The sequence below is a fragment of the Alexandromys fortis genome, unplaced genomic scaffold, assembly GCF_014885135.2.
Source record: "Alexandromys fortis isolate MF-2015 unplaced genomic scaffold, M_Fortis_MF-2015_v1.1 scaffold_1, whole genome shotgun sequence".
Classification (NCBI taxonomy): domain Eukaryota; kingdom Metazoa; phylum Chordata; class Mammalia; order Rodentia; family Cricetidae; genus Alexandromys; species Alexandromys fortis.
Window position 1 is genome coordinate 29260747 of NW_026067927.1, and position 18809 is coordinate 29279555.

At 45.6% G+C, this 18809-nt stretch overlaps 1 pseudogene; it reads left to right on the plus strand.

The window, feature by feature from the left end:
* The window catches only part of LOC126502511 (kinesin-like protein KIF11), a 40428-nt pseudogene that overhangs the window by 491 nt on the left and 21128 nt on the right, over window positions 1-18809 (plus strand).

Here is an 18809-nt window from a genome sequence, read left to right on the forward strand (position 1 = left end):
AAGATGCCAGCCAGATGAGATAGGGCTTACTGTCGTGGCCTCATTTTGGCTTAGTTCTTCAAAGCCTGTCTCCAAATACGTCACATTTCTGTCTATGGCCACATCTCCCTGAATTCACTTGGCTTGTCCAAATACTTCACATTCTGAGGGACGGTGGGGGGGGGGGGTCTGGGACTCCAGTGTGTGGATTGAAAAACACGAATCAGGTCATTACAGGTGATAGAGAAAGCAAGTAATAATGGCCAAAGCCCTAGGGACAGCAGCTTAGATGGGGAGAGGGCTTATTCTGGCTCTTAGTTCTAGATGTTGCATTTATGACAGGGGTTCCAGAATTTGGGACCTGAAGCAAGGCAGATGGGGAGCATATTGAGAAACAAAATGTCTTATCTCTGAGCAGCTGAGAGGAAGCGTCTAAAGTCTCCTACAATGGTACCCCATTGACCTACAAATTCCCATTGGGGTGGGGAGTTGACTCAGTGGGCAACCTGCTTACCATTCAAGCATGAGGACCTGAATTTGATTGCCAGCACCCATGTTTAAAAAAAAGCTTGGTGTGACATGCACCCGTGGTTCCAGCACTGGGAAGGCAGACAAGAGGAGCCTGTGGGTCACTAGCCAGCCAGTCTAGCAGAATTGAGGAGTTCCAGGATCAGTGAGAGACCCTCTCTCAAAAAGGAAGGTGCAAAGCAACTGAAAAAGACACCCCAAATTGACCTCTGATACACACATACACGCACAGCACACAGACACACGCACAGCACACAGACACACACATGCACAGCGCACAGACACACATGCGCGCACACACACATTCTTCTGCTAGGCCCTGCCTCCTAAAGGCTCCATCATCTCCCAACAGTGCCTTAGGTGTAGCAGTTGATTTGTCGTGGTGCTCGAACCCTAGACTAAGCTACTTAAGGGAGGACGTTGTTTTTAATGACTTCCACGGCAGTAAGAGCGTGGTGGCTAAGGCAGCTTAATCTGTGTCCATGAGCAATTCATCAGGATGGCTCGCTCATGCCATGGCAGACAAGACACAGAGAGCTTGGGCTGGAATCAGAAGTAGACATCACCTCCAAGGCCACCTCTAGTGACACTCGTCCCCAAGTGACACCATAGTCCCATTTATTGAAAACCTTACAGGACCTGCTTTAAAGGCTTTCACTCAGGGTTCAAAAAGAGAAGCCACAATAAGCATCGGAACTAAAGATGGCTGTAGGAAAAGAATCTCCTCTCACACATTCTTTCTCCTAATTATTTATAATTTCTTTGCTCAAATTCTCTGCCTCAATTCTAATTCTAATTTTCTGTTATAATACTCTGTTCCAATTCATTCTTGTTCTAATTACTCTACATCCCTTCTTCTCCTCCTCCTTCTCCTCCATCTTCTTCTCAATCTATTTCTTCTGCAGTAACAAATTTTCAAATATATATCCATTAGCAACTTGTAATATAAAAAGCTACAAGGAGGGGCTGGAGAGATGGCTAAGAGGTTAAGAGCACCTGCTGCTCTTTCAGAGGTCCTGAGTTCAATTCCCAGCAACCACACGGTGGCTCATAACCATCTAGAATGAGATCTGGTACCCTCTTCTGTCATGCAAGCAGAACACTGTATACATAATAAATACCTTTTTTAAAAAAAAGCTACAAGGCCAGGCAGTGGTGGCACACGCCTTTAATCCCAGCACTCGGGAGGCAGAGGCGGGAGGATCTCTGTGAGTTCGAGGCCAGCCTGGTCTAGAAGAGCTAGTTCCAGGACAGGAACCAAAAGCTACGGAGAAACCCTGTCTCAAAAAATCACAGCCGGTCCTACTACATTCTTCTCAGAGATCTTTAAACATAGAAATTTTATAAATTCTATTTAAACTTATTTAAATTGAATTATTAACATATAAAAAAAAAAAAAAAAAAAAAAAAAAAAAAAAAAAAAAACTACAAGGAAAATTCTCAGGGACACAGGCATTCTTGGAAGATATGTAGCAAAACTTATCAGCTAGTTTGTAGCTAACCACAGCTGCAGCTGTGAGGAGATCCTGGTCATCTTTTAAAGGGGCCGCTATAGGTTACAAAGGAGAAAACTAACCCATTGGGAGAGCTAAGGAAAAGGCAAAGAGGGCGTGCGTTATTTTACATTTCTTAAGTTGATTACTAATGTCTGGGCATGGTTAGTCAGGTAGGTGCTGTTGGTCTCTTGAAGGACTAAGACAGAACAAGGACAGACATCTGCAATACCGCCCTAATTTATCATAAGTCCTCTGAAAGCTTACGTCTTACAAGGCCAGACGCCTGCAATTTCATAAGTCAAAGTTCCTTTTGTGATTTGACCAGAAGGACGCGTGTCTGGCCAGCTTGCTCCATCAGTAAGGCTAATGATAGAGAACAGGCTTCTAAGTTTCTCACCGTAATGTGGAGAACTTAGTGTAGAGAGAAGCCGTCTTTCTGACCATCCACAAATATGTGTGCCCATAAGACTGAGATGTAATCATGAGATCACATGTACACATGACATGAGAATGCATGGTAATGGGGAGACATCATAGCTGCTACAGCACAAGCGAAATTACAGGTAAAAGCAACAGCTTTCAGAGTCTGCGCCCTGCTGGCTTTGAGTAATTTCTCAGGTGGGTTGACAACTGAGTTATCAATTGCTATAAGCTATAATTGCATCATGGTCCACCATAGCTTGTGATAAACGCTCCCAACACCCAACGGTTCCACAATGTCCTAAGCAGCCTGCACCACCAGCTGAGAATCAAATGTTCACCCACTCAGGCTGTGGGGGACATTCCACATTCCAGCCGTTCTAACAAGGAACACATCTTAAACATAAATTGGGGAATATTCTAGAGTCAAACTATAACAGGCCATTGCCAGAACTTGTCCTTGAGTTCTCGGGATTCATCATTCCGTGATATTCTTTCTCTAGATTGTATCTATTTGAACGTTTCCCCCCGAGTAGGCATGACACTGTTTACAGATGGACACCGGTACACAAGGCCTCTGCGTGTGGCCCCGGCAGAGGGGCACTGCATTCCCCATGGAAGCCAGCCGGGCCTGCAACTCTGGCTGAACCATCAAAGACTTCATGAGGTTTAGTCACGTGCTTTCTTTGCCCAGAGAGACACCTCTCATTCCTACACAGAAATTCCTTTGCTCTCTGTGTGATGCACGTTCCAAACTGTCATAACCGGAGTGTGGACGTGCCTAAGGGCACCCACAGTTATCCTCAGGAATCCCATGGAGGAGCTGCTGCTCAGGGCCCTTGACAAAACATCCCTCGGGGACTGATGCCATTTCTTTCCAGAGAGGTGTTTGGAAAGGACTAAAAATAATTGCAGAGTATATTTTGAAAACTTCTCGAAAGTGCGGGAATGGGCCTGTAATTATCTTGTCCTTACAAGCTGTTGCTCTTTTTTGCGCAATTATGTGGTCAGCAATCAGCAGGAGAAAATGATGTGTTTGTGCTCGGTGCCTTGGAGCCATTAGCAAAAGCAGCCCCTCCCCCACCAGGAAGAGTCGATGCTAATCAAGTAAAACAGTAATTGGATTCTGTTTCTTGTCAGAGGTGGGAGTTGGGCTGTTAATCGCCCTGATTTCCAACACCGAAGCTTCCAGGGAACCCATGGGCTGGATTCTCTGCCAGTCTGTCTGCCTTGTGGGAGGGGAAGTGAGGCTCAGAGACCTCCAGTTTGCACCCTGAGCAGGCCACAGGCCTTCCTGATCGTTTTAGTTTGTGTTGAACTTTTAAAGGGGACAGGAGCTGTCTCTAGGCTGGCTGTGGTGCTCAGGAAGAAAAAGGCAGACTGGCTGCTGGGATTCTAATGCCTATGATTTTGTGGACACCCCCACGAGAAGCTCTGGCCTCCAGCAAGATCTCATTGTGGCCTCTGAACCCAGGCTCCAGAAAGTTCTCAAGTATATATGTGGACAAAGAGTCTCTGAGACGGACCCCCTTGCTGGGCATCTCCAGCACCTGGCTGTCCCTGTCACATGCAGGCCATGCCAAAGCTGTGTACTGCGACAGAGGAAATCCCATGAGCTTTCGGGGCCAGCACAGGCAGCTCACCAGGTGGACCTGCTACAGGTCACGTGAGGGAGGGTCAAAGCAAGGTCTTCTCGTCCTCTGTGCTGCTGTGAGAAAATACCTGACACTGGGCAATTTCCTGTGGACATGTATGTGTGTTATGTGTGTATATATGATATATGTATGTGTAGTGTATGTGCATACACGTTTGTATGTATGTGTGCTGTAGTTCATGTGTGGAGGTCAGAGGTCAACCTTTGGGTGCAGGGGCTTACTTTCCATCTTGAGGCTCTGTTGGCCCACAGAGTTGTGGAGACCCTCTAGTCTCCACCTCCTGCTTCGCCTTAGGCATGCTGGGATTAACAGATGTGTGTTCCTGCGTTTGGCTTCATCTGGAGATTCAGACGCCTTCCTTCATGATTACACCTGGAGGACTCTCACCGTCCATGTGTCCAGGACCCTTGTCCACACCTGGAGGACTCTCATCGTCCATGTATTAAGGACCTTTGTTCACACCTGGAAGACTCTCATCGTCCATGTATTTGTGAGCCTTGTTTACTATTCACTGCCTCAGAAATAGATCCCTGAGACAGAACTGTCTCCTAGAAAGGGAAGAGGAAAGCACTTTCTGTGACCTGGGCCGACAGGCAGGTTTCCTCTACCTTCAAGTCATCTCTCTTGAAGGCATCAAAAGCATCTGCCAGCTAGCAAATGCTCCAGCCTGAGCCTGGCTGGGATCAGCTGACAGAACCCCAGCAGGGTCAGCTGCTTCCATCTCCTCCCCACTCTCACCCCATTCCCCATCCCCATTCCCCATCCCCATTCCCCATCCCCATTCCCCTACCCCCATCCCACTACCCCACCAACCCTCAGCCCCACCCAATTCCACCCCCTTCCTACCCCTCACCCTTCCTACCCCCACCCTCCACCCCACCCCCATCACCCCCACACCCATGCCCCCTCCACTCACCGCAGGACTGAAGGAGAAGGTCGAAGAGAGTGACTCTTACAGCCTGATGCCGGGCTGGGTCCCTGGGGACTGCTGCTTAGATCACAGAACAACTCATTTCTTGCAGTACCTCTGCATCTCCAAGTAATTGCTTTTAGCATATTAAAAGATGATTGAAGAGGTTAAATTTTTGTTTAAAAAGGAAAAGCTGGTCTTGCTATAATCTGTTGTATTATGTTGCCCTGAGAACGTTTTCTTTTTAAATGTCTGTAGAGCTTTTCATTATGGATTCTCAGAGTAATTCAGAAACGTGAATTAAGCGGCTGCCAACCGCTGTGTGGTCCAGGAGGATAAGCACAATCTATAGAGAGGGACTTAGGCAGCGGAGCGGCTGCTCTCTGGCTTCTGGCAATGGGTCCAGCACGTGGGCCAGCACACTGTGGCTGGGGCAGTCACTCTACGGTGACTCCGTTGGTGTCAGCTTCTCAGCTCCCACACACACTCCTGATAAAATGTTGCCTTCAAAGGGAAAGTCATTGAGTGGATAACCCCCGTAGGAGAGGCGCCAAAGTGGCCGTGTGATGCTAGGAGTGAGTTCACGGCAACTCTGGTACAGCCAGAGCCCAGGCATCCGGTCCCTGCATCAGAAGTGAGAGCTTGTAAGTTCAGCAGGGCAGAGTAGCTCGTGAGGGAGGCTTGCATGTGGCATTCTCTGGCTGCCAAACACCAGCCCCCACATAATTCCGATTTCCCTTGCCTCCACCCCCGCCCCCAGAGACTAACAAGGCAACAAGAGAATGCCTCATTCAACTGTTTCTGTGAATAATATGAACTTCGTTCATTACACTACTTCAAGCGGGTTAGACCTGTGACTGGGGTGTAGCGTGGTAGCAAAATGCTCAGCTAACGTACAAGGTTCAGCTCCCATCCTTAGCACTCCCAAGAGAAAAAACATGGTGCACGTAGCATACACCTCACTCAGTATCTGATCCAAAACGAAAGGTAAGAAGTAAACACAGCCATAGCCTTTATCCCAAGGGTGCACAGTTTAACTACAGGAGGATCAAGCGTTCAAGGAACTGGGCCTGTGAGTTGATTCAATGGGTAAAATGCTTGTTCCACAAGTCTGACAACCTGAGTTTGATCCCTTAAAGGAAGAGAGGAAGACTTCTGCAAGGAGAGGATCAATTCTACAAGTTGTCCCCCACATGGCTACCTCTACACACATATCATGTCCATACACAATAATAGTAAATAAAAATGAAAAGCATTCAAGGTCATATTTGGCTACATATTAGGTTTGAGGCTGGGCCCGTCTATAGGAGACCATGTCTCAAAGGAAAAAGTATGTAATAAAATTTGCACTTTATGGTCATTATTAAATAAAATATGGATAACTTGAACATAAGGATGTGTTGCCACAACAATCAATCTAATTGTACACACGGCTCTGACATGACTGACGGGCAGGTATTGCACACAGCATGGGCACACTAGACAAAAGAATGACTAAGCCTAAATGGGACACGTGTGAAACTTCATCATACCGCTCAGAATGGTGGACAATTTCAAACTCACAAATTGTTAGCTTCTGCAATTTACCATGAAAACTTTCCATTTTCTGACCCGAGTTGACCACAGGTAACAGAAACCATGGAAACCTGGTCAAATGGGAGGCTAATAGCAAAGACCAATCTAGAGGCAGCATGGAAGAGGGAGGGCTCTGAGTGATATGAAAACCCTTGAAGGAGAGAGAGTAGACTGAGTCAAAGATAGATGCCTAGAAAAGTACTCTGTCTAGAGACAGGAGCGTGGCTGTTTGAGACCAAGGTTGTTGATGCAGCTGTTCAACAGAAGCCCGTCCAATGACCTCCTTATCTTATAATTCCCAGAGACAAACAACAGCCATGTGGGTGACAACCTCTTGGGGAACACAGCTGGCTGGTCACAGATGGTCAGTAGCTGTCAACAGGAAAGGTACAAGGGGGTGCTCATGTCAGAAAACCAACTCAGAAGAACCCTAGCTCCTGCTCTCTTTCCTGGAAATAGTAGATGCAGAACCACCCGCCACCCATTCCGCCAGCTCAGTGGCCAAAGGTGTTCAGTGCTGCAAATCTGATGGTGCTGGAGAGATGGCTCAAAGGTTAAGAGCACTGGTTGCTTTTCCAGAGGTCCTGAGTTCAACACCCAGCAAGTGCATGGTGGCTCACAACCATCTATAATGAGATCTGGTGCCCTCTTCTGGTGTGTAGACACGCAGGCAGGCAAAACACTATACATAATAAATAAATAAATCTTTAAAAAACAATGTTCTATGACCTTTACATTCATGACCTGGTATCCACACACTGACACCAACTCTGATTCCACCAAAATCAGTAAAGTCAATGTAATAAAAAGGAGTCTTCCTTGTCATGCTTGAAAAAATATTTGCCCTGGAGATTTAGCTGAGTAGAGTGGGACTTGTCCAGTGTGGTTCCTAGCACTCAAAAAGGGAAAAAAAAATCGCCATGAGTTCGAGGCCAGCCTGGTCTACAAGCGAGTTCCAGGACAGCCACGGTGGTCACACAGAGATACCCTGTCTCGAGAAATTAAAACCAAAAAATATTTAATAAAATAAAGGCTGTGAGTATGATGAAGGCAAAACACCCAGCTTCGACCTTTGCCTTCACAGGCACACGCTACACATATACAACAACACATAGATGTACAAATGTAAAAATTAGATAAAATAGGGGCCGGAGAGATGGCTCAGTAGTTTAAGACACTTATTGCACTTGCAGAGGACCTGGGTTCAATCCCCGGAGCCCACATGCTTGCTCACAACTGTCTGTAACTCCAGTTCCAAGCGATCTGATGCCCTCTTCTGACCTCCAAGGACACTAGGCATGCATAAGGCACACATAGATGCAGGAGGAGCATTCATGCACATATGAAAAAAGTCTGAGAGTAAAACAGTAAGAAGGATTAACTGAATGTGCTTTCCCTGGACTTTGCTTTCAATGGCTTTGATATTTATTTGTGTAAATTCAGTCAGGATATAAAATATATTTAATAAAGGCTATGGTAAAACAAACAAAAACCTCTTAAACCCTCCCTCAAGAGCTCTAATCTGTGTTTTTAAGTAACCCTGAGGGAAGGCCTCTTGAGTAAGAGTGTAGGTGAGGTGGCAGACTGGCAGTTTGGAAACATATCAGAATGTTTGGAGTGGCAGCTGTCACTCAGAATAATCTCCAGGTCACAAGCTTCTGGGCAGCTGCAGATTGTGGGGCTTAGGCAACCAAGTCCCAGCTGTCCCCAGCAGTTGTCTTGTTCAGCAGTGGAGAAAGGACAGCCACATGTCTCTGGGGCTTAGCACACTCCTGTCCCTCAAGATGCCCCCTGGCCAGCTTGCCATAGGCTACCTCTGCTGTGTTTGGAACTTGCAGAGTCATTGCTGAGACCTGATACAGAGCTACTGGCTGCCAAGGACATTAATAGGACAAATGGCAAAACGTGAATGGGTTCTGAGAACTAGGTGTTGTGACTTAGCACTGTGAATCTCTATTGTTTTAAATAGTAGAAGAAACTGTCCTTGTGTGGGGAAAGAGGTATTAAATATTCAGGGTCAGGGAGGAGTGTCATGTTCATGTGACAGGTTATTTTCAAGTGATTTAGGACAAGCCTTTTTGAGACAGGGTTCCTCTGTAGCTTTGGAGCCTGTCAGGAACTAGCTCTTGTAGACCAGACTAGCCTCAAACTCACAGAGATCCACCGTCTCTGCCTCCTGAGTGCTGGGATTAAAGGCGGGCACCACTACCACCCGGCTTTGGGGTAAGCTTTTTAAAAATCTGCTTCTTTCTATTCTGCAAATTAATAATTGTTTCAAAATAAAAAAAATGACTCTATACAGGCCATATATGTAAATGCATATTCATATATTCAAACTTGGTTGTATTATATTATTAAGACAACAATGTGCAAGAATATTGGTGCAAAGATGCTGCAGCACCAACAATGAGTACTCAAGCTGAAAAACCTCTCTCCTAAAGTTTCCTTTCTGTATTAGTTGCTTTTTTCATTGCTGTGACCAAATACTTGACAAATTAGAGGAGACAGGTTTTTCTTTTCCTTTCTTTCTTTCTTTCTTTTCTTTCTTTCTTTTTTTCTTTCTTTTTTTTCTTTCTTTCTTTCTTTCTTTCTTTCTTTCTTTCTTTCTTCCTTCCTTCCTTCCTTCCTTCCCTCCTTCCTCTTTTTCTTCCTCCCTTCCTCCCTCCCTCCCTTCCTTTCCTTTTTTGTGTTCACAGTTTGAGGAGTTAGAGTCCATCCTGGAGGGGAAGGCACTGCATGTGGGGGCACCTTGGTGGCAAGAGAATAAAACCGAGGCCTCACACCTTGAAGCAGGAAACAGAGACAGGAAATGGGTTGAATAATGAGATTTTAAGGCCCATCCCCAGTGACTGCTTCCTGAAGATTCTACAATCTTCCAGAACCAAGCCATCAGCTAGGGACCAAGTGTTCAAGTACTTGGACCTGTGAAGGGCAGCCCACATTCAAACCACCACGCGTGTGTTCAAGGAAAGGAAAAACATAGTTGGCTGTTTTTACTCTTTACTCATTGGGCTTTCCTGGCTCCCAAATAAATCACACAGAGTGTTATTCTTACTTATGTTTGCCTAATCTTAACTTGGCTTGTTTCTTGTCTGCTTTTCTTAAATTATCCAGTCTTCCTTTGCCTCTGGGCTTTTATCTTTCTCTACTCTATATACTTTCTTTACTTTTTACTCCATGGCTTGCTGAGTGACTGGCCCCTGGTTTCCTCTCTCCTTCTCCTGTCCTGATGTCCTCCACCCAGATTTCTCCTCCTATTTATTCTCTCTGCCTGCCAGCCCTGCCTCTCCTTTCTCCTGCCTTGCTTTTGGCCGTTCAGCTCTTTATTAGTCCGGTCAGGTGTTTTAGACAGGCACAGTATCACAGCTTCACAGAGTTAAACAAATGCAGCATAAAAAAATGCAACACGTCCTTGCATCATTAAACAAATGTTCCACAGCGTAAACAAATGTAACACATCTTAAAATAATATTCCACAACAGAATAACTTATGAAGAAATCTGTAGGAATGTCAATGGTTCATGTTAGCCAGGGAGACATCATTTTGTAAGCTCCTCAATTTTGGTTGAACAGTATATAGCTTTGTTTTGGGCCACCAACCAGCTCCCACATCAGGACATGGAGACTTCTTATTCGTTACGAATGCTTGGCTTTACCTTATACTTGTCCCACTAACTCTTATAACTTAAATTAACCTGTTCTTCTTCATCTACGCTTTGCCTTGAGACCTTTTACCCTTCATTCTGTCTTACTTCATGTCTGTCTGTCTGGAAGCTGCATGGCGACTAGCCCCAGGTGTCTCTCTCTCCTCCCTCTTTCATCTACTTATTCTCTCTGCCTGCCAGCCCTGCCTTACCTCTACTGTCTAGCTATTGGCGGTCAGCTTTTTGTTAGATCAATCAGGTGCCTTAGGCAGGCAAAGCAACACATCTTTACATCATTAAACAAACGCAGCATAAACAAAAGTAACACACCGTTACATAGTTAAAGCAATAGTCTGCAGCATAAACAAATGTAACACATATTTGCCTAGTTAAACAAACATTCCACAACAGACTAACAATTCCTACAGCTAGAGTAACTTGTTTGTCTAGACCCCTGCCCTCCTTACTCTCTCTACCCCATTAGCGGCTACAGGAGAGATGTTGAGGATCCCCTGACATTCCCTGATCTGTTACTCACTTCATTTCCTTAAGTATCCCTAACAGCTAACCACAGGTCAGAAACCATCTCACTCCCATTTCCCCTTCCCCCTTTCTGCTCTGTCACCACCCCAGGCTATAAGTAGACAGCAGGATCTGTGGTTCTTGGACTAGAGAGTGTGCCTGCTCGGTCTTTCCCTGAATAAACCCCAAGTTCCAGTAGTTCAGCCCTTGCTCATGTCTCTTCTTCTGGCTAACCTTACAATTATTGCTTCTGAATCCTGAGATTATGGGTGCTCTTTTTTTCTCTTGGTGATTGACATTTCCTAAATTTTCTCTTTCTTTTTTTTCATATTTTAAAAAATATTTAATTTTTTGTGTACATGGTTGTTTCACCTGCATGTATATCTGTACTCTGTGAGTGTTCCTGGTACCTGTAGAGGCCAGAAGAGAGTGCCAGATTCCCTGGAACTGGAGTTACAGTCAGTTATGAGCCACCATGTGGTTGCTGGGAATTGAACCCATGTCCTCTGGAAGAGCTGTCCGTGCTCTTACCCACAGAGCCATCTCTCCATAATTCTCCTAAATTTTCACAATCAACAAATATCCAGCTAATTTACTTATGTGCATGGTGTGTGCATGCATGAGTGTGTCAGATGCATGCACACCCCTGTGCATAGTTGTGCATACATGCTTGTATGAATGCTGGGCATCAAATCCAGAGCTTTGGTGAAGAGGCACCATGACCAAGACAACTTATAAAAATGAAACATTTAATTAGGGGTTTGCTTATAGTTTCAGAGGGTTAGTCCGTGATCTTCATGGAGAGAGCATGGCAGCAGACAGACGGAGATGGTGCTGGAACAGTAACTGGGTGCTTACATCCAGATCCATAGGCAGCAGGCAGAGAGTGAGTCAGACTGGGCCTGGTGTGAGCTTTGAAACACCAAAGCCCAAGCCGGGTGGTGGTGGCGCAAGCCTTTAATCCCAGCACTTGGGAGGCAGAGGCAGGCGGATCTCTGTGAGTTCGAGACCAGCCTAGTCTACAAGAGCTAGTTCCAGGACAGGCTCCAAAAAAANAAAAAAAAAAAAAAAAAAAAAAAAGAAAGAAACACCAAAACCCACCTGCAAGTGGCGCACCTCTTCAACATGGCCACACTCCCTAATCCTTCCCAACATACCCACCAAATGGGAACCAAATATTCAAATACGTGAGCCCATGGGGGTCATTCTCATTCAAACCGTCACAGGAAGAAAGTATCCTTCCCAAGATCATATTATAAAGCAATCTTTTTATTGACATTAAGTTTTCAGGCCAATTATGAATCCCAAAACATTTTTTTCTGGTGGGAGAAAAAAATAATTCTATACTTAAAAATAATATTTAGCGGAAAGTACACATGCTAATCCCAGCTCTCAGGAGGCAGAGGTAGGTAGTTCTCTGTGATTTCAAGGCTAACCAGGGCTGCACAGTGAGACTCTGTCTCAAAAAAAGAAAAAAGGAAAAAAGAAAGAAGAAAATTTAGACGGTAGGTTTTTAGAGTTAAACTAAATGCTTATTTATTCGTTTTAATATATACAAGAGGATTTATGAGTTAGCCCCACAGTCCTTCCAAGTATTTAACTCTTATTTGTTGTCCCAAATGCAAGCTGTGAGCTGACATGTGACTTCACAGTTGGTGCACTTGTAAAAATAAGCCAAGCCTGCTGAGCGACCCAGGCATGACAGATACAAGCTGTAAGCCATGTACATCCCAGACACAGGAAAGCCAGGTCTGCCTCAGGCTCAGAGCCTGCTGACTGCCTGGCCCTCGAGGATGGTGGGCAGGCAGAGCACTCATTGGTGGAGGCCGTGGGCATCACTAATGCTGCGGCTGGCGCCGCCCCAGGAGCGGGGGCGGGGCGGGCACCGAGGCTGAGCTGGCCTGGAAACTGGCCCACCAGATGGAAAGCGCGCGTCACACCGAGCGTCTCCCGGACTAAAGGCTCTTTATGCACAAGACAGCCTGGCATTAGGAACACTGTATTCATTTTCTCGTAGCTGCCGAGCTGCCCCATCACACGTGCCAAGAGAGAATTAATGTCGCACAGCACGCAGACTGCCATGTCTTCGTGTTTTATTTTCTCCCAAACTCCCTCTCCTCCTGTATCAGGGCTGCCCAGGGGCTGCTGGAGGCCGGGCATTAAGAACTTGCACTTGACGGAGAGACACGTTCCCCTTTCACTTGACGGTCCTTCCGCTTCAAAGCTGAGATCAATTTCTAGCGTGTGCTGTGCCAGCAAAAGCTGCGCCTTAGTGCAACAAAATCCCTTCCTCCTCCCACCAGTACTGTGAGCTCTAAGGAGAGGAAGCACCGTGCGTGGCAAAGCAGGATTCTGCCACCAGTGAGCCACGCGGGGCCTTCACACTGAAGGTCTCCAAGGCCAACAGTACAAAAACCGCCTCACTAGGAGTTTCCAGTTAAGGACTTGAGCCGTAGGGGCCTAATCTGCAAAAAAGCAAATGTCTGGGCTGGAGATATGGTTCATCAGTTAATAATGCTTGCTGTTCTGGCAAAAGATCTGGGTTTGGTCCTAGCACCCACATCCATATGCTCACAATTGTCTGTAACACACATATATGAACATGTGTGTGTGTGTGTGTGTGTACAACACACACGAACTCAGGAACATGTACAGACACAAAAGAATTTTTTAAATGAGTAGCACATGAATAAGCAGTGTGAAAATTTCCGGCAGAATAATTTGCATGTAATTCCCAGCTGCTCTGAGGAAAACTGGCTCCTTCCCAGGCTGTGGAGCCTGCAGGTGGAGGGCTTTAATGGGAGGAAGATTAGTTGGGGGGGGGCTAGAAGGGAATGTGGGGACACTCCTGCATACTCCACTCCATCCTCAGCCGCCAGGAGGTGAACAGGGCTCTCCTACCATTTCTATCTAGGGGTCTTGGTCAGGTTCATTTTCTCCATCAGTTAGAGAATTAAAAGGTGTGGGGGTGCAGGGGGGAATCTCAGGGGCAGCAGATAACAGGATAGGAATCTGCTGGTGAGGAAACACACAGCTGAGGTACACAGAGAAAAAGACAATCTGCAAACGGGGGTGGGGGTAGGATGGCGCTCTTGGGTAGCTGAGGCCTGGTCTCTGTAAGGGATAAAGTTTTATGGGTCTTCCTCCCCAAATTTAGGGCTGGTCAGGTTGAACAAAGACAGGGAGACTCATAGGTCCACAAGTCTGGAGGAAACATATCTGGTCTGGCCTTACACTTCGTTGGACCAGTCCACAGTCTATGGGCACAGGGCCTTTGTCTGAATTTGCCAGGCTTTTGTCTCAGGTCAGGAGGGTGAAGAAGCTAGCCATCTTGGAAGGTCAGTATCTTTATTATCTAGTCATGGTCTGTCTTGCTGTCTGTCTAACTCCTAATCGAATGTAACTCATTCCTCGTTGCCATGGTGTTCAGTCTTCACATAGCCCCTAGACAGCAAAGTCAATGGACTATGATTGAATTCCGAAAAACACGCCCCAAGTTATTTTTTTAAGTTGTTTATATCACATATATTGCCACAGCAACAGAAAGTTAGCACAGTGTCCCCCAAAAGTTAGGGGAATGTAAGAAATACTTTGAAAAAAATCAAAACTGAAATGAATATTTTTAATTTTTGATAAAAATTGTAAACCCACAAAATGTAAACATCCGACACACCCTAAAATCAAGAAAAAGACAGCCGGAGGCAGAGGCAGGTGGATCTCTGTGAGTTCGAGTCCAGCCTGGTCTACAAAGGGAGTTCCAGGACAGGCTCCAAAGCTACAGAGAAACCCTGTCTCGAAAAACCAAAAACAAACAAACAAACAAATAAATAAATAAAAAAGAAAAAGACAGAAAACTGTATCAATACACAACATAATCAGGTTTGCCAAAATTAGAAAATGTGAAGCTTGCCTCTGAACAGGCGTTCATGCCAGCAGGAACAACAAAAAAACTATGTAAACAGAGACAGCAACAGCACCTTGGAGCAATGGGAGGAGTCAAAACAGGTGAAAGTATCTTTCAGAAACTAAAGTGTGAGCCTGCCCTGGTGGCACAGGTGTGGAATCCCATCAGACACAGGAGACCAGGGCCTCCAGCCCGCCTGGGATACATAGCGAGTCTCCTTCTCCAGACACCAAGGACTAAACTGGTTGTAGCTCAGGGGCAGAACATTTGCCTTGCCGGAAACTGTATCCTCACAGCAAGAAAGAAACAGAATAGCAAAACAGTGAAGGTAGGACTTCCTGTTTCCGGTCTAGACCTCCACAGTCAGCACTCTTTCCTAACAAGCAGAAAAAACGTTTCTTTTTTTATCTGCTCCAATTGAGATTTCGAGGCAAACGGGTGGAGTGGAGGGCAGACACTGAGCATCACAGCATACAGGAGCTAAAGCCCATCATCGTCAGAAAATCCCACGGGAAGTGCCACCTGGAAGGAAAAAGGAACTGATTTCCGGACCGCATCACTATGGGTGAATTGGGAACGGTAGCACTGTGGACAGGCATGGCACACCCCACACCTACACGTGATTTCCCTGCTGGGGCACCACCAAGTCTCATGTAAATCTCAGAGCAAAATCCTCTCTCACCTCAGGCAGGGAAGATAAAGAGAACCACGGGGGGGNGGGGGGGGGGGGGGGGGGGGGGGGGGGGGGAGGACATGGCCGCGACTCTGCTCTTAACATGCTCTGCTCAGGAGCCACTCTCCAAACCAGAGGGTGCTTCTCTGAAAAGAGAGGCCACTCATGGAACCTGTCTTCACTCCAATTACTGATTGTCATGGATCAAAAGAAATCCTTTATACAAAGAAGTATAAAATCAAATTCCTGTGGTTTAATTTAGAAACAAGGCATTCATTCTGTTTCCTTGTGTTTCATATATTAGAACAAATCCCTGGTAACTAATACAATGTTTTGACTTTTGTTTTAGGATGTTTTAATACAAATATCCAGGGACGGGTTCTTTAATTGAGTACATCTGAGAGACAGGCTGTTCAGGCATGTATTTGGATTGTCAGCTGCTGGAGAAGTCTGGGCAAAAAGCCCTTCAGTAAGTGGACCCTAGGGATGCTGCTGAGGGATGAAGCCAGGGAGCCTGAGTTTCTGCCCTTGCAAGCATCACAGTTACTGCTCAGCTTGTACTTGGCACCTCCGGTAAGACAGAGTAGAGGGAGGGGGCCAGATCTGGGATCGCTCCTTCCCTATGGTGGGCCAGGGTTGGTGAGATGGTTTCTCAAGAGGGGGAGCTTCCTGCGGCACTGCACACATGTACTGCACAGATACACATGCAACTTTAATCCCAGCACTCGGGAGGCAGAGGCAGGCAGATCTCTGTGAGTTCGAGACCAGCCTGGTCTACGGAGCTAGTGCCAGGACAGGCTCCAAAGCCAGAGAGAAACCCTGTCTCGAAAAACAACAACAACAACAACAACAAAACAAACAGATACACATGCAAGCAAAACAGCCATACACGTATAATAAAAATCCACCTTAGGGAAAAACTCCACCTGCTTTCCATCCCTCTGGAGTCTCACTGCACCCGTGTCTGCTAACACAGAGAGAAGCAACAGCACTTGGGTGGCAGAGACAGGCGGATCTCTATGAATCCAAGGCCAGCCTTGTCTACATAGTTCCAGGACAGCCAGAGCTACATAGTAAGATTCTGTCTCAATTCCCTGCTTCCCCAAGGAGAGAATTCTGTTGTTTGTGACAATGTGGACGTATCCAAGGGACAAGTCACATTAGGTAAAATAAGGCAAGCACAGAAGGACAAGTCTAATACTGTCTTACTTATCTATGGAATAGGAAGTATAAACTGATAAAAGCAGAGAATAGAATGATTCTGCTCCTCAGTGCGGTGTGGCATTCAGGCTTCTGCTGCTGTGCCCCTTCCCTGCCACAATGGCTTGTGTCCTCTCTGGAACCATAAGCCACAATAAACCCTTTCTCCCTGAATCTGCTGCTGTCAAGACATTTTGTCCCAGCAACAGACACAAACTCAGATAGCACTGCACCTTTTTTTTTTATTTTTTTAATGGAGGATGTCTCACTGAACCTGGATGGAGCTCAGTAATTAGCTAGACTGTGTGGGCAGCGGCAAGCTCCAGGCACCCATCTGTCCCTGCCTCCTTAGCGCGAGGAAAATAGCGCACACCATCCTGCTTGGCTGTTTAGAATCTGAACCTGGGTCCTCATCCGTGCACAACAGGCTCCATACCCACTGAGACATCTCCTCAGCCCCACCTATGGCCTAATGACTCCTAGGGCGTTTGCTCTGCATTCCAAATGGACCTTCTGCCCTCTGATCTCACTCACAGAGCTGCACAGAGGCAGACTCTAATCTGCCACCTTACCCTGGCGGTTGGCATGTCCAGCTTTGAATTCACTTCCTTGCTGTTTGTGTTCTGTGTATCTCATCTCTTTTTTGTGAACCGTTTCCTGCCTTCTGTCTCCTCTTAGATCAACTGCGCATTTATGGTTTTATGATCCAGTTTTCTCATAATTCTACCCTTATTAGTTTTGAGTCTGGATTTTTTTTTTTTTTTTTAGTGAATGCCTCAAGGTTTGCAATATGCATTGTAGCCTATAATAGCCTGACTTGAAATGGTGTTTATGCCACTTGGTGTTTGGTAAAATAGTTCCATAAAACTAGGCATTCATTTCCTGTCTCCTGGCCTTTTGGCTAATGTTGTACAACTTTATTATACACATGTCATAAACATGATACTATACTTTTATTTTTGCTTTAAACATTCACTTCTACTTTGGAGAACTTTAAACAATGTGGAAATCTGTATGTCATTTAGCATCACACTTCCCACTTCTCGTCCCCAGTTTCCAGGCATGGGGACCGTCTCCTGGTACCGATTCTCTTCCGTGTGGAAGGCAGGAAGCCACATTCTTGCAGGACACGTCTGCTGCTCATGAAGCCATCCTGCTCAGTGTGCCCTGAAACGTCTGTACTATGTCTTCACTGGAAAAACATTTTTTTATTATTTACAGAGTTCTCAGTTGATAGGTCTGCCTTTTCCTTCTCCTGCTCCTATGTTCTCTTTGTTCCTTTGAATTTACAGTGCCTCTCTTTACTCGGGCTGCATTTAGTATGTCCTTGTGATGGCCTCTTTTAAACAATTTGGCCATAATGTGCTTGGCTTCATTTTTTTATTTCTTCTTGTCTTTGGGGTTTGTTGAACTTACAGGGACTAAGGATTTATATTTTCACCAAAGTTGGGAAGTTTTTTTTTTTTTTTCAGAATGACTGCATCCTCCCTTCCTTTGAAGATTCCAGTTTAAATGTGCACGAGAACACAGGTTTCACAGCTCTGTGCCACACTCTCCAGCTTTTCTCGGCTCCACTCTGACAGTGTCTATTTTTTAACTTCAAGCCACGTTCATTTCCTCTGCACTGTATAACTTGCGCTTGTCCTGTTCTCTTGGGATTTTATCTCAGGCTTTCATTTGGAATGTTTCTCAAATGCCTTTTCTTATGCTTCCACGTCTTCCTTTAAGATATTGAATCTTTCCTGTCTTCTGGAACATGTTGAGTGTGTTACAGTATACATAGATAGATAGACAAATATCATCACGTATATCTTTAAGCAGTTTTTAGGTTTATATATTTTGTGTGTGAGTGTTTCACCTGCATGTACACATATGCACCACATACATGCAGTACCTGGGGGTATTAGAGCCCCTGGGACAAGAGTTAGTTATGGATGGTTGTGAGCCACTGTATGGGTGCTGGGAACCGAGCCTGGGTCTTCTCAAAGAGTAAAAGGTGCTCTTAGCCACCCAACCATCACTCCAGCCCCTAAATATATATTTAATGTCATTATCTGTTAATTCTGTCATATCTTATTTCTAAATCTGTTTTCATTGGTTTACTTCTTCTTTATTGGGAGTCAAATTTTCCTGCCTCTTTCCATGCCTGACAACTTTTGGTTGCATGCCAGCTACTATAAACTTCTACTTTTGGGGTGCCCATTATGAATTGTTACCTTTTTGAGGTGCCCACTATTTTTGTGTCCCAGTAAACATTGCACGTTGCTTGAGGGTGCAGTTGACTTACTTAAGCCAGGTTGACT